A 12,255-nucleotide genomic window follows, 5' to 3' on the forward strand; every position below is an offset into this window, starting at 1 on the left:
GTTCTACTTGAGCAAAAGGATCATCTACAGCTGAAAATCACTCTTATCTCTAGATATTTATTTATTTACCTCAATTTCCTTTATTAGGAAATATCTTGCTCTTGAACTAAATATGCTGATCCCTTCTAGAAAACGAACTCAATCTGCCTCTTGGACCTCCAACAATTTTTGTGTGGTTTTGGTTTGTATCCTAGCACTTACAAACAGCTTGAAATACAGGTGACAGAAATGGACACAGTACTTCTATGAAAATATGATAACAATTAATTTCTACAATAATATTGTCCCACTTGTCCTTTCAGAAAGTTTGTCACAAGCATCTTGTAGAATTCTTGTTGTCAGCTGGTGTTTATTCCTCAGTCTCCCTCTGATGTTGTCTTTTGTGTTATATTTTTGAAGACTATGTGTATTTGTAGGTAAGCCTTAACACTGCGATTTTTTTTAAAAAGTCAGATAAAAAAAAACAATCCAAAAGAAGATTTTGCAAGTAAAGCATAAGCTTCATATTTGCCTCTTTTAATATTTATTCACACATCTCTTTATTTTTAATGTCTAAAATGGCAAACCTCTAAGATTTTTTTCTTACTTTTTCTTTATTTATTTTTACATAATCTGTGGATGTTTAAGCCAAATGGACCAGGATAACAACTTCAGGATGTTCTAGAAACCTCTCTTCTTAGTTTTCACCTCTAACTGTTGTGACCTCTAATTTGGTTAGTACTTTTGCCATTCTTGATTTTTAGCATAGTAGTTTCTCATTGCATTTGGAAGGAGGAGAGACAACATGGTTAATAAAATGGTAAGGAAATGTTAACACTAACTCTATTAACCAAACGTTATCATTAACGAAAAAGTCAACCCAATGTATCTGCCAGAAGTTCATGTTTAATTTATGCAACTATCAACACTTTAATTCCATACTTATATTTGTGTTTGCTGAGCCTTTGCCTTGTTCTTAGGTTAGACTGGTAGCAACTTGAAGACTGCTCAGTCTGTTCTAAGGGAACAATTGAGGCAAAGGATTTGGGGGCAAGGTAGGGAATATAGAGGTGTGTGCACATAGGTTTGGTTTTGGAAAAAGGGCATTCATTACAGAGGAGGAGACTGCAAGTGGGACAATGGTTAAATGACTTAATTTTTTTAATATTTGTATTTCTCTAATTGTTTAGAGCTTTAGGTGTTCAAGGTCTACTTAAAAGTTAATTCGGTTCGAAGAACCATTGAATTTATTCTTTATTCCTTAGGTGTATAGTAAGTAACTATACTGTTTTTAGAAATGCTTAATATTTTCTATTAAAGGTTAAAATGAACAACTTTCTAGATGGGAAGTTCTATTACACAAGAATCTGAACATATGTCATTTATCTTTACAAAAATTTGGATGAGTTTTGTTTCTTGCTGTTGAATTACCAAATAAAGTAGGGGATGGTAGTAAACACAATGCAGAACAAGTACTGCATGTCATAACACTTCAGACTGCTCTTGTCATCACTGCATGTTACCTTTGCTAAATACCAATATCTCTAAAATGTCTCAATTTAAAAAAAAATCTTTAAATGACTTCTTGAAATTTATTGGGAAGTTATGACAGGCAGTGAGAGTATCTAGCTCACCTTCTGCTGTGGAGTGTTGCAGCACAATCCAGGAATGCATGGGGTTCAATAGTTCTGAAAGTATTCCTGAAATAGGTACCCTTGAGTGGAAAACCATACAGGGACTCAGTTCTCAGTGGAAGAATCGGTTATTAAATATCTTTTCCATTTGGAAAAAAAACATTGGTAATAAGTTTGTGAGTTTTTCCAAAGCTTATAGAGGATAGAGAGAGTAAATTGGTTCTGGTACAGGCATTGTTTGTTTTTAAAGGTGGTATTTTTGACGTCTACAGCAGCTATTCAACAAGGAGAAGCTTGAAAGGAAAAAAAATGAGGTCCTCTTTCACAATTTAAAGTATTTTTCTCTTCTTTTGTTGTACTTAGAAGTTTCTTGGTTTTTTTTTTTGTTCTAGATCTATCTCACAAAAATGTCTTCTTGACACATATCTTGCTCAGCGGGGTCTATCACAAGTGCAATCTGACAGTTACAAAAGTAATCTATGCTCTGCTGTCTGAGTGAAATGTGTTCTCTGTGGTCTTTGCTGCTTTATCAGAGGTGGGAGAAGTGAGAAGCCTGACTTCCCATCTCTGTGTAAATGTATTCTCTATGACAGTGATAATTTTTTTAAAATTTCTTTTAAAATAAAATCAGCTTTATTCCTTGACACAAGGGAGAAAGTAGTGATATGTTATTCTTTACCTACACATGAATAAAACACAAGGTATATGATAGCTATCTAATAGTCTAATAATTTGGGTGAAAGGAATCAAAGCACTTTAATTATAGGATTGCTTTATTGACAGAAATTAAGTATTGGGGGCAGGAGAGTGGCAGTACAGAGTCCCGTTAGTATGCTTTTTTCCTCTATACTGGATCTCTCAATTAGTCTCCATCACATATCACAAAGCTATGTAAGTCTGGATTTTGATGAAACAGCAAAAGAGAACCTAAGTTCTCCATAAAAGACAAACATCCAAGACAAAACCAAACAATCCCCCCCAGCACACAAACACCACTCCTAAACCCTGAAAATGACCTCCCCCACCCCACCTCTCTTCCAACAAAACAAAAAACTCAAACAGAAAACAGCTTACAAGTAGGGATTTGTGTTTCTTTCTCTACTGGCTGAATTAATTCTTGGAGACCTGAGGGCTAGCACAGAGAAGAAGAATGCAAAAGTACTCCTGGAGCAGAAATGACAATGATCAGAAGTATTCTTGATGCCTTGTGTAGGCTGACCTAGAACAGAGACTAGATGGAGGTAAAGAATAAAGTAGGTATTGATTAGGAGGCATCAACATATCCACCTTGGGCAGCACAAGAGCCCAGCCAGGGCTACACCCAAAATGAACCCAAAATGGATGACCGGTCATGGGGTCTCACACTTTTATAAGTTCTGGTCCATTAGCATATTGGAGTTAACTGTCCAATTACAGCTTTATCTCATGAAGTCCCATCCTCCTTGTTTTTCTCTCTTCAGTCCACTGTTGTTTATGCTCTTGGGCCTGAGATCTGGATCAGCTGTCCTTGGGTCCCCAGCTAGAGAAGGAATTGTTTTGTCTCCCTACTCTGTGAAGAGAGCTTACTATCCCCTAATATGAAGCCCAGACCCACACACTAAAGCAGCATAGACTCTGAAAAACATAAAAGCTAAAATCTGAGACATCATTCTAAAATGTCCTGCCCACAGTTATTCTCCAGCTCAAGATTTCTTCTTAAAACTGACAACAGATTGTTGGAAAGGGAGGAATGAATTGTCTTTCCCTCTGGAACATGGGGATAATGTTCAAGATAATATTTGGGTTAGTATTGGGCTGCTGCAAATTTTATTTTTGCAATCCTCATTTCCCTTCAGACAGACGTGATCTATATAGTGGGAGGAGTGGCATTGCCTACAAATGCCCAGGGAATGAATTTAGTTTTTGACCATGATGGTTTGAGCCAGAGCTGTGGGTTTAAATTCCAAAATAGAATTATTGGAAGTAACCTTTTGCTGCTGACAGATGTTGCTGCAAGAATTTTACTTCATAAATCTTTTTTTTGGAGCAGCAACCATAAACCTCAAGTGGTTTGTGAGAAGGAAATTGAAATTACTTAAGACTCTGATCATTCTTTCCTTGGTGACAAGTATGGAAGAGCTTAGGCAAAAAATGGTTATAAATCTTTGAATTGTTTATAGACTAGGGAATGTTAGAATGTTTTATCATTAACTAGCCAAAAATGATAAAAAAAAATTTGGTCATTAAGTAACTCAACACCATATGTCAGATCATTTTCCTATTCCATGTATTGGTTACTCTTTGAAACACCTTAGGCAATTGTGGCCATGCTGATTAATTTTAATACAAGAAGTAATTTATTTTATTTCTGTTTTTATAGGCACTTGAAGAAATACAGCAGTGTCAGATTAGAAAGGGACTCCTGGAATCTAGCACCAAGCTCTTATGTCAACTCATCAAGTTCTGTCTTAAAACTGGTTAGAATACTGTCCCATTACCATGTTGGTGACCTACTCCAGATTGCTCTACTAGTCACTTAACCGGTTGCCTTTTTTTTAGCACTGCTATTAAAATAGCTATTCTGTATATCTAATCCTTCCCTTAGACTTCCCCAATACTATGATTGTTCTTTCACTGACAAAAATCCTCAGAATTTACTCTCATCTCTTAAGACAATCCAACATCAAATGTTGTGTCTAACAACTCTTCACTCCTCACTGTTTCTACTGGAATCTGTTCTTTGATTCAATTCAACCAGTATCCCAAGTGAAACCTCCTCAAGAACTAGAATAATATTATGGCTTTCTTTTCTCTACAAGAAGTACTTTGACTGAGGTATACTAAGATAAGCATTTCTTGTATAGGTCTTCTGCACAGTCATAGTCACTTGGTGTAGTATTCCCATATTCTTCTAACAAATTTTGGAAAGAGCGAATTTTTTTTCCATTAATTTCTACTGAACCTTAAATGTGTAATCTCATACTTTGTTCTTCTAAACTTCAGGCTTTTTTCTTTCTCTGCTTTAGTCTTGTAATGATTTAGTATTTGATGTGATTATATTATATTTTTACAGCTGCAAATTTTTTGTCTGTGCTGAATCTTAGGGGATTTTTTGATGCAAAATATCTAGCAGTTTCTGTTACCACTTGTCAGATGCCACAGCACAACCTGACTGCTTTTTGGGAATGATGTGTTTAATTTTAGTTAAACAAAAACAAAGCTTGTTTTCACTTTCTTATTTTCTGAGCTCTGATTAGTTGGAATACCCATTTAAAAAAGACTTAACACATTTTTTTCTCTTTGCCAAGCTTTCTGGAGAGTGTTAGAATTTACCCAAACTTGTCAGAAGCCTAAATGCTAGTAATACCTTATTGAGCTGGGTGCTAATGGATGAACAGTAATGAAACCAGCCCTTCAGCTGAAAATATTGATGGCATGACATTTTCAATGAACTTACAAGCAGTATCAAACACTCAAAGTTTCATGTAAAAGTAGACTTTTGACTTGAAGACTGGAGTTGAAGTGTTAAAAGTCCCTCTAATTTTCCCCCACTGCTTTAACGCTCATTCTGAAAGCAATTCTGCAAGAGTGCTTGTGTCTTAATTATGTAGGCCCATTTAATCTCTCTGTAGGCAAATGGGATGTGGAAACCATGGATGTATTTCAGCTGATGCTTTTCACTCTGGACTCATAGTGAAAAACCTATTTCCATAAACTACTTAAACTTAGATATGGTGTCATGACTAGAACCAGCTGAAGTGGTAGGAGGATAGCAACTGGGAAAAGAGGGACAACTAGTTGGGAAGCAGTAGTGCCCTAGATAAATGTAGTAATATTTGGTAAAAGTTTTTGGAGCTGCAAGGTTATTGCTGAGATACTCAGCAGTTGTGCAGCAGTCTTCCACTTCAGCAAAAATGTTAATTATCCTCCTAAAGTGCTGCAGGTGCCTAAATGGAGGACTTTTCTCTCATGTTCACTGAGCAGACACCAAAGTTAGGAACCATCATGGAACTCGTCCGTGAGGATGGATCATGGCCATGGTGGATTCAATTCTTATAGTAATACAAAGAGGACTATTATCATCATTAGAAACCAAGCAATCATATTTATTGCACGTACAGTACAACTGATGCAAATTACCCTGTAAATTCAAAATTAACCTGTATCATAGGAGTGAATTGAATGTTTCTATTGACATTTTGCAGAATTTTCTTAAAGCAGAAAATTAATTCTTTTAACAGCCAACTCATTATTTGGGTGTAATACAATATTAGAGGCCTGAAGAACACATCTCTTACAAGTGCTTTGCTCTGCCAGGACTCAGTACCACAGTACCTGGCCTATATTTAGACCACTGAGCTACAAAATTAATTTTTCCTCTGGTTTGAACACATCACATTTTCCTGGTGCACATTTTGGTAGATTAGATGCTCTGGAGATGGTGGCCATGCAAGATTTTTGGCTTTTAAAAATTAGTTCTGCTTGTGTTGCAAACATTCTCTCCTCTTTTGAAAAGATAGGTACAAAAGCAGCACTCTCATAAATGTTGCAATTTCAGTCCTCATTTTCCTTTATGCTTTTGCCCTGTGTACTCTGTTGTGATGTACAAAACGTATTAATGGGATGCAGTTACCTTTCAGCATTTCTGCTAAAAGTGTTTCTGTTAAGAAAATGTTCAAGACTCTGTATCCCAAATAGGCATAATGTGAGAAAGTACAATGAGTCCCATTTTCTGCTCCAAACAGAAATGCTCACTAGGACACTGTATAAGTTCCTGTTCTGGACATTTTCCTTCGTTTAAATAATTTTCATAAAGTTGTCCAGGGAGAATGTCATACAACGCAGAATGGATACCAATAAAGCAAACTAATTCTTGAAATGCTTTGCTCAATTAACTTACTTAAATGTGAAACTATCCTAATGTTGAACTGCTTTCCTCCCTGAAAATGGCCCTTAATTTCAAATGCTGATAATAACATACCACAAGGGGGCACCAAAGGTTTTCCTTACGCAACAGAACTCTAATTTTCCTTCCCTCTTTAACCCATACACATTAACTCAACATTACAAATGCAAAATATTTTGAATGGCTTAAAGCAGTGCTGGCCATAATTCCTGCCCCCAGGAGCTGCGTACCAAGACCCTACAAGAGGAGTGGGTATCCTGGGAAGCAATTCCCAGGTATTACTTCTCCAGGGCCTCCTTTACAAGGTAAAGCTGTGCTGGGCCCACAGCCAGCTACTACAGCAACCAAGCAAGATCGTGGAATTACAGATTGACCTGAATTACAGCAAGATCATGGAATTACAATGCCTCCTGGCTCAGGTCCTCTCGCAGCCACGGGCTTGGATTATCCAGCGGTCTCCATGCCAGTCCAGAGTAGAAAACATAACTCTTTCATGCAAGTGTGGCAGTTGAAACATTTGAGAACTCATAGTTTCAGAAGGTGCAAGCTCTGGACTTTATTCCCCAAGTACAGAAAATATATTTGATAATAAAATCCAATATGGTTTTATGAAGTATGATTAAAAGTGCCTCCTCTATCAAGATTTTTAAATGACCACAGGAAAAACATTGTATGCATTTTATTCATACTTAATTGATATTCTTAAGGCTTTAGTAAACAAGAAAGGGAATACATTAACTTTTTTACACTCAAATTGGAAAAGTCTAAATATTCCCATGTAACATATTTGAAACCATGTCAGAACGACAGCATTTTAATTTTATTTTCTTTTTAGTCTGTTGAACGAAGACTGGGTGAGAATTTGGTAACTTAAAGCATTCTTTATTTTTCAACTAGGTACTCCTGGAGTCTAAAAGAGCAATAGGTACTTAGGAAAGCAAAAACCCAAAAACCTACAAAATAAGATGGGTGTAATTTTTGGATGCTTTCCTGAAACATTATTGAAATCTTAAGGAGCACTTATAGTTATGGATTCTCGTACAATTCTCAGAACCTGTTGAGTAGACACTGCTGTGTTCTTGAAGTGGAGGAACATGAAATATTTTTCTTTTTTTCCTCCTAATTCATTTTTTCTGCATGATCAGTATCCCAATCTATTTCATTATAGACCTCTACAGCAGCCACAGCAATGTAACAAAAATATGGGAACTGGTGGTCAGTGAGATGTTTTATCTCAAACAGCACTGCTGCTATCCCGATTTAATGCATCAGTAATATTTCACTTGGTTAACTCAGCTGGGGAATCCTGGGTTTGGGGTTTGTCAAAACCCTGTTTTTGGGTTTTGACACCTGCTTGATAGCAAGACAGGGAAGACATGTATGCATCTAGTGTTTCTTGTTGGTATTTGACACCTAGGAGTGTTAGGAGATGATCTGCCAAAGGACGTTTGACATTATTGGCTATGCTATTGCTATCTGCTGGAGCTTCTCCATTATGCCTCTTGCATTGGACCTTTGGTGGACTGGAACACCTCTTAAGCCATGATCAAGAAACTGGCCTGTCATAAACCAAGCTGCGAGTAACCCCAGAAAAAAAAGTCATGAAATCTACTTGCACAACTAGAAGTAGGAAGTGGCTGAACATTTGAAAGGATTAAGTTAGTGCAGCCAAAATGTATTACAAACCATGACTCCAGTTTATCTACATGGAAAATAGATAATAGACAATAACAATGCAATCTTTTGTACACAGTGCCAAAATTTGGATACATCCCATGACAGTGAAATCTCTGTGAGAAATAACTGTCACAGTTTCTTCTGATCTGTATTATGTTTCAGCAGAAAGATATGCTACATTAACTGTAGCAGGGCTGCTAGCAAAAAATTCTTTCTGCCTTGCTGTAGACGTATGCACCATGTCAATGTTCCTATCTGGTACATGGTTTCATAGCTGTGGCTCTAGTAATTCTTTGCTGATTTTCAGTCTGTCTTTGCAGAATTACTTTATTTTGAATACTTTATTTTTAATAATAATTTCTAAATAATTTCTCTATTTCTATATTTATTTCTAATAATTTTATTTCATAATCTTGCTAAATAGTTTTTTCAATTAAGTGTTAATACTCCTTTCCAAATTAGGAAGGGTAGTGTGAAATTCTCCTAAAGCTCTAGGAATTACGCCTTAAGACAATAATAGAAATTTATAAAGACCTCAGATGACTGCAGGTGTGTATGCAGCAGGCATATACACTACTTGGCATGTAGGAGGTAGTAAGAGTACAAATGTATATCACAAATTGCTAAGCAGTTCCTTCCAAATTCTGGTTCATCTTCCAGGCATGTCTCTGTATCCCCCTAATGTTTTTCAAGACCCATATTAAGCAAATGGAAATCAAACCTTATGTAAAGCCTTTAAATTTGATAAGACACCTCTACATTGTCCTGATAGAGTAGGATTGTTATAGGAATCCTTGGGCCGTTGGCAACATGGACAAGTCAAGAAGTATTCTCCAGTGACTATCCAAAAATAGAGTTCTGTAGAGGTAAAGCTCTTTGGACTTCCCTCTGAAAGTCTCCTCCAGTTAAAGGTTTCTAATGTTCATAGCCCCAAGCTAAGTCCCATTTCTTCCTTTACTGTTTCTGGAATAATAGAATTGTTTAGGTTGAAAAAGCCCACTAAGATCATTGAGTCCAGCCATTAACCTGGCACTGCAAGGTCAACCACTAAACCATGTCTTTAAGTGACACATCCAGAAGTCCCTTAAATACCTTCAGGGACAGTGACTCAACTACTTTTCTGTGTAGCCTGTTCCAGTGCTTGACAATCTTTTTGGTGAATAATTTTTTCCTAATAGCCAATCTAAAACTCCTCTGGTGCAACTTAAGGCTGTCTCCTCTTGTCCTATTACCTGATACCCGGGAGAAGAGATTGACCCCCAGCTCACTACATACAGCCTCCATTCAGGTAGTTGTAGAGAGTGATAAAACTTCCCCTGAGCTTCCCTTGCTCCAGGCTAAACAACTCCAGCGCCCTCAGCTGCTCCTCACAGGACTCGTGCTCTAAACCATCCCCCAGCTCCACTGCCCTTCTCTGGACACTCTCCAGCATTTCAGTGTCCTTGTAAGTGAGGGGCTCAGAACTGGACACAGTTGAGGTGTGGCCTCACCAATGCCCAGTATAGAGGGACAATCCCTGTGCTGGTCCTTCTGCCCACACTGTTCCTGATCTGGCCAGGACGCAATTGACCTCTCCAAATTTATTTTTAACCACTTGCTTTTTTGCTTTTAACCTAGACTAACTTCAGGAATATTATTTCTCTCCTTTTCAAGTTCTTTTGACTGCTCGTATTTCCAATAACAGTTTCCTCAGGTGTTTGCACTAATTTTTTCTGACAGCCACAGAATTGCATTAAACTGTGCCTGTAAACTGGGACTATCAGATTCAACACAGAGGCTGTACCATCACCACAGGCAGCCTCTGTGCTTTTGCCAACAGAATAATTTAAGGCATTTAAGGGCCAGCTATCTGACACTGGACTTGTGCTTCTTTCTTGCGATCTGACTCCCACTTTGGCACTTCTGCAGTCAATATTTAAATAGGTTTCCTAGCACCTGTTTTCAGTGCATGTGATTGCAGCTACCAGATGCAAAACTAAAATCTCCCTGGTAATCATGCCAAAAAGAATGTGTAGTTATATTCAACAGAAGTCAGACTTCTGTAAAAAATATTTAGGTATTAAAGGTATCACAGCAAGAAATGCCCACTTATACCTAAGGGGGGGGTTTCTATGGAAAATCAATAGCTGTCTCTGGGCACCTCTCTAGAGCTGTATCTGCATTTTTGTTATGAGTATTTGCTATCTTTTGAATGCATAATTATTTATGTGAAAATTCATGACTTCACTGATCACTGCCAGGAATCAAACACAGGTTAGCACCTACAAACACAAGTGTACATTTGGATTTAGTAAAGCAATCCAGTTTATGTTTTGTTATGTGTACCTGAGTCCCAAGGAAGCTTGTTCATCCAGCAAGCTGGCATAGTTTATATGTGTGGTTCTTTGTGGGCAAAACTTGTCTCAGCAGTTTTGATTTGCTTTGCCTGGGTAATACCTTGAAATCCTTACCCTGACAGACATAAATTCCAGAAATTTGTGGAGGACAGATTAATATTTTGACTGAAAGTTCAGCTCTCCAAATGAAATAAGTAAAGGAGGGAAATGCCAGCAGGTATGAAGTGGACCAATCAATGTTTTCCTTCCATTTGTCTTCCAGTGCAGCTTCTTCCTGTGATGGCCTTCTGACAGATCATCATTTTCTAAAATTTCTAACAATTTTAAGCCTACTTTTAGTGTTTTTTCTTTATTTTGTCCAATATTTTATAGGTATCTCCTTTTTTAGAACTTATTCCCCATCGTGTCTAGCCATTCATCTTTGCTACAGGGTAAGATGCTTTTTGGGATAGATCACAGCTTTGACTATATTTATGAAACATCCTGTAGGCCTGCAGCTCTGCTAAGCTAAATAATAATAAAAATTAAAATAAATTAAGAGCATGGAAAGAAAAATGGGGAAAAGGAAAATGAGCTTGATCTCAGCTTTACTAGCTGGTGAACTTTTAACTGGCAATGTAAAATCAGGACTGGAATGCACACACACACACAAGGTATTTGATCTAAATGTGTATTGTTAGCTCAGATAATGAAAAAGTGATGACTGCTGATAGATTCTCCATGAGGGAGTACAATGTATATTTTCTGATGAGCTTAATCCTAAATGTAATCTTTTAAGCTTGTTGAAACAGCACAAAGACCTAGGAGTTTTATGTCAAAATATAGCTGATGGCAGAAGGAGAGGAAAAGGACCTTTTTAAATTTTATTTTTATTAATTGACTCACTTCCAAACTTCAGTTGTTTCTGAGCTGTCTTGTACCTTCCACTTCTAATTTTTTTTTAAAAAAGGGTCATTCATAATGTTTCTTTTGTTTTTTCTTCAAAAGTTGCAAGCAATTAGGGAAGTTTAGGAGAAAGTTATACACTGCAGACTATGTTTATACTTACATCAGAAAGAGGGGCAAGGGGAAAATGAATGGAATGAACATTAGGTTAAACATTTAAAATCATATTAAGTAGTTTGGTTACGAGACAATCTAGGCCCATAATACAATGAGTGCAATTCTTCTACCTGTTGGAAAGGTTTAACTTGGCATTTTATGGGCTGTTATGCATATTTCTCTTACATATAGCAAATTTCTCTTACATTAAGTATACCTATTTGAAATATTTCATAGTGACAATAGAATATGTCTTGATACACAGCACTAGGAAATTCAATATTAATATTTGTCATGTTTTATTGAACAGAGTCTGCATACAGAGAATGTAAGAACAGTTAATACTTCATCAGAATACTGATATTTAAATTGTCCACAGGTAACTTATCTGAATCTTCATATTCTTTACTTCTTTTGAATATGCTCTTCATATATATATATATATATATATATATATAAAATGTTTGCCTGAAATGTGTATCTTGAAGAACACATTATTCAGCTTATTTTTAATGCCTTTGGAAATACTATTGTCCCCTTAAGGGGACACCCCCCTTCCCCCCAAACCACTAGCTCAAAAGCTAATCACACAGCTAACAACATTCCATTTAGACAATTAGAAGAAGTATTATTCTGGCATTTAGCAACTGGACTAGTGATTGTGTTTGGGCAGGCATCCCCCAGAGTAGGAATGCACATCTGG

This window comes from Zonotrichia leucophrys, chromosome 2 (genome assembly GCF_028769735.1).
Source record: "Zonotrichia leucophrys gambelii isolate GWCS_2022_RI chromosome 2, RI_Zleu_2.0, whole genome shotgun sequence".
Lineage (NCBI taxonomy): Eukaryota > Metazoa > Chordata > Aves > Passeriformes > Passerellidae > Zonotrichia > Zonotrichia leucophrys.